Source organism: Myzus persicae, unplaced genomic scaffold, assembly GCF_001856785.1.
Source record: "Myzus persicae strain clone G006 unplaced genomic scaffold, MPER_G0061.0, whole genome shotgun sequence".
Taxonomy (NCBI): domain Eukaryota; kingdom Metazoa; phylum Arthropoda; class Insecta; order Hemiptera; family Aphididae; genus Myzus; species Myzus persicae.
In genome coordinates this window covers 1-5,396 of record NW_019104377.1, presented here as the reverse complement: position 1 = coordinate 5,396, position 5,396 = coordinate 1, and positions in this window count along the sequence as shown.

The window sequence follows — 5,396 nt, the reverse complement described above, 5'->3', positions numbered from 1 at the left end:
TTTCAGTCAGAATCATAATTGACATTTTATATGTAGCGTAATACGTTATAGCAATATGTACACTAATACAATTTACTATTTAGACTAGGTAGGTATACGTTTTAAAAAATATTTACATACACGTATAATAATTATAGACTATACATTTTTGTTTTGAATTCTTATACAATTATTATAATTTTATACATTTTATTAATAATAATTAATTAATAATAATGTTTAATAATATAGCATAATATTATTATGTAGGACTGTATATTTTAAAATACATATTTTATAAGGGAGGGATAAGCAGTAGCAGGCGGAATCGATATGTAGATATTTTAAACAGTAGCCGGCGGAATTAATAGCCGGCGGAATCGATATAAACCTTTTTTCTAAACAGGTAGTTTCGGCGGAATCAATAATTCCCCGCTTAGAGGATTGATTTAGTATCGTAAGTTGACCCTAAATAAGTTTGACGCATTGCAGAAACTGTTTACCGTTCTTTCACCAGATGCAGAACATGTTGGAACAGCGAAAGTAATAAATTATAAATGTACCATTTAATATAAATTTGGAAAAACAGATTTTTGAACAATACTTTTTAGCCTCTTAAAATGAAAATGATAAAAGTAATATAATAAAATAAATATAAAATCCTATTCTGTTTTTAGAAAAACACCCCTAAATAAGCGGCTGACTGGCTGACCTTTCGGGTCGTCCGGTCATTGTTACTCGTTAGTTGTTAATTATTATCATCGTTTATACATAATGTTACAAAAATAAAATCGTGAGTCTATTCTTCTAGGTGAAGACTATTTTTATGTTAGTAATAAATTAAATAATATACGATGTCTGTTCAAAAAGTACCCGGATTTTATTTTTAATAAATACAAAAGTTAAGTTACACATTATTTAAAGATATCTTCTTCAAAATACTCTCCTCCGGACAAATTTCAATTGTCCCAGTGTTCTTGCCATTTTTTTAAATTCCTTTGAAACTGCTCTGAAGTTAAGACTTCGAGTTCTGCCGTCGTATTCGCTTTAATTTCTTCTACATCTTGAAATTGTTGTATTTTGAGTGCAAATTTTAGTTTTGGGAAAAGAAAAAAAAACACACGGGTCCAGATCAGGATAATAGGAAGGGTGTGGTACAACCAAAGAGTGCACAGAATCAGCCAAAAATGCCCTTATCAACAACGCTGAATGGGCTGGCGCATTTTGTTGCGGTGAAGAAACCAGGTACTTGTTCTCCATTTTTCTGGGCGCTTTTTATGAATTTTTTCTCCCTCACGTATTAAATCGTCTTTGTAGAACATCTGATTGACTGTTTGCCCATGAGGTACATATTCATAGAGAACAATAATTTCAATATCAAAAAACCAATCAGCATCGTCTTGACATTTTACCACACTTTTTTTTTGGCCGAGAGGAAAGCTTTGTTTTTCACTGAAATGACCGATATCGTACCCATAAGCCCTTGTCTCGTCACCTGTTATAATGTTTTTATAAAATTAGCATCGATAGAACGTTTTTTAAGGTCTTGACAAATCGTTAAACGATTTTCCTTTGGTTCGAACATATCGATAACACCAAACAAGACAAACTGACTCGAATTAACCATGTGTTAGGTTAGGTTAATTTTAAACTGAGATATAACATAGCGACTTGGGTTTTGCTTAAAATATTCATTAATACGTGGGGAATATATTTATGCATTATTTAAAACGTTATCGTGCCTAGATTAGCCGTAATAATATTTGTCCGGGTACTTTTTGAACAGAACTCGTATTTCAACAATATATCATTGTAAAGAAGTTTTAATTTTTAGTTATTATTGTTACAAGATGTATTATTTTGTACTGTAAGAAATTCAAATGGTCGTATAGTTACTCACCACCATAATGGAATTCAAGATCTCCTATAATTCAACAATAAGGTATCATAAAATATAATATACCTATAGGTACCTTCACTTGGTACAAGTATAGTGTATAAATACCATGGTACCATACTGATAATTAGGTATTATGAATTAATATTTTTTCAAGTCTACATAACTATTAACTACGCACTACGTTTTTATAGTCGTACAATAAATTTTTGTATTTCATCAATATGGCTAAGTTGACAACGATGACAAATTTGGTGGTGGTGAAGATAGAGCCTGAGAGTAAATAATAGTCTCAGATCATTTATTATATATATATGATCGGAGGTCCTAGTCCAGAATATTTTTGAATAGTATCCAAGGCTACAATATTTTATTTCAAACTTAAATACAATTATCCAATAGATGTATAAAAGTAATTAATTAAATAAATATAATCATGGAGTATGACCTGTAAATTGTAATAGGTACACCTCAATAATCTTAAACAATGTTATCTACAGTTCAATATTATTTATCATATTACTATATAAATTGTGTAAAATATGTAGGTGATATATCTTACTTTCACATGCCTCCTCTAAACATAAAATATTTTCGAACAAATTATTAGGGGTTTAACTGCATTAGTATAACATTTATCGACTACAATACCAGTTATTAATACTTACGTTTTTCTGATTTCTTTGTTTTCTTAAACAAATTGGTAACTAATAAGCAATATGGTTAATATAATTAATAGAAGTTAGTAATAATACAAGATTAATTTTTAGAATGCGTGGGCTCAGTAAATCAGAACCAAAAGGTGCTAAACCGATTTTTTCGAATAATTAACTTTCTGATACACGTGGATTAATACCTTGTAGACCCATTGTTTAATGAGTTACCTAGAACTAAAAGGTGCTAAATCGATCAAATTTACACATTTGTTATTAGATAGCGATCTAAATACTATAGCACTTTTTGATTCTTAACAATAATAGTATTAAAACCAAAAGGTTCTACCTACATGATAAAATAAATTAGTTTTAACCAAAAAGTACCATCTCATATTCACTGTATCAACCACACAATAATAATATGATAGTACAATATTATTAATTATTGTACATTTTTATCAACAAAACAAAGATTTTTATGAATAACTTTTAGTATTTCCAGTAACGACACCTCAAAGGGGAAGATAAAAGTTTTGGGTGGTATTAAGTTTTCCGAATCCATTCTCAAAAATGTTCTGTAGGTTTATAGGTACCGGTAAAAATAATATTTTGAGTAAAATATGTCTAAATGATACTAAAACCGTTTGTAAGCATAGCCAATAAATATTTCATTATATAACATATTTTAAGTCAAAGTTTGATGTAAACATAAGATTAATTAAATTCGATAGTTTGTATTAACAAGGTACCTAATCAAAATATATCATAAGACTCAGGAGCAAAAGCAGGGAGGGAGTGGTTGTTTAACAGTGTGAATATAGTATGAAATTTATGAATATTTAAAAAAAATTCCCCCCCCCCCCCACGAATTTTTTTTCTGCGTTCGACCACAATAAGACCACTTGCTATTAGTTATTTAGTAATCATATAAATAAAATATGTTAGGGGTATATTATATTTGGTTAGGGGCCATCATCAAAAAACCCCAACATCTGAAATCCACCACTCGTATTCTATAGCTACAAGCCAGAACTCTTTACTTGATTAATTTATAATTCGTAAATTATAAATGGCCAGTCCCAATTTTGAAGATGGGGGTAGATGAGGAGTTATGAAAATGAAAACCTTATAACTTAAAAGTTTAATTAATTGAATAAATAAGTATTTATTAGTTTACATAATCTGAGACAATTTGTGGGAGGGGGATGAACCCTTAACCTTCCACAGGCACGGTCTTGTATATAGGTATATATTTAAATACAAAATCAATGCCACATTATTTATTATTTTGAGGTTGGTAACGTCATACTAAAAATCTACATAATAATATACATAAAATAAATATAAATAATCAAAAGGTTCTATCTGAAGAACTGCTTTTTGGTTCTTATCGGAAATTTTTCTTTTTTTTTTTTATGTTAAGGTTTGATTAAAAAAAAATCACAAATGTCAACGCAAAACTGCAATTTTCAAATTTTTTGATGAGAAAATAATTAAAAATCATTTAATACGAAAAAATATAATATAGTTTCAAGTTGAAAAGAGTTTAAAATGGCTTTCTTGAACAATTTGATATTTTGAGATAGCTCATTTTGGTTCTGAGCCCACGATTGGTACACAAAGTAAAAGCAAACAAATTGATTTGTGTATTGACATAATAATCATGTATGTATAGTGTTTTTAGTTGTTATTATTTTTTTTTATGATCACTACTTCGGGTACCTATATCATAATAGTAACATACTCAGTACCACCCATTCAGCACTTTTGTAATTTTAAAATCGGAAATCTATAGATCGTGTTTCGAAAAGTAAAAGAGCTTGATTCTTAATCTATGATTAATTTAGTTCAACGCAAAATTAAAACTTATCGTCAAATGTCTAGTATTAATGTATCATGTGGTGGCTTATAAAACCACCTACCGACTTACCGATTTTAAATCTCAAATTTTTTCCCCGAATTTAGTCAAATAGTAATTTATACTTAAAATTTGAATGAAATATTGTTTCAACAGTGTTTTCTAATATTGTCATTGCATAATAATGTAGTATAAAACTTCTAACTCCCTATACAACCAAATATTATAATACTTAACAAATAACAATATTAACACAATTCATAAAATTCACAAAATTAAAACGGAATCGCACTCAACTTTGGTAATTCGTTTATAATTATTCTTGTCATGGCTTAAATACACAAGGTTATTGCAATAGTACCCCCACTATATCATTTTATCACGTTAAGGAATTAAAATGGCAGCTTATAAGGGGACGACGTATACTGGCTATATTATGATATTATATGCTATCAGGGCCGGCTTTAGATACGATCGACGTGTGCGACGGCACAGGGGCGCCAAAATCAGGGGGGCGCGCAAGATGCGTTAATATTAGAACACCCTCAAGCACTGGCGGTAAAATTCTTGTACTGTTTGCAGTCGAGCGGTGGTGTGGTGGTGGTACTAACTACTAGGCAATTTCTAATCTTGTCGTCGCCGCTCGGGATCTATGTGTTAGTCGCAAGGACCGTAAGGTATCCAGGTAGTCGTAAATTTTTATCGCAATAATAGTTTGTCGAATATTGTATCAGATATTATTATGTTTTTTTGTACAACAGTAACTACTAATTTAATTGTGACCGACTGAGCGATTAGATAAGCGGACCGACTCGATAACGATAATTTATTATGAATCGTATTCGCATGTACCTACGTAAAATCATTTTTGAATTTCTTATTTTCTTTGTTCTTTTCATTTTGACTGTTGAGGTGGACACTTGTTAGTTGCAGTCTACAATTACAATTTACAATAGGTAAGCTTTAAAACTTAATTAAACGTAATATTTATTATGTATTTAAAATT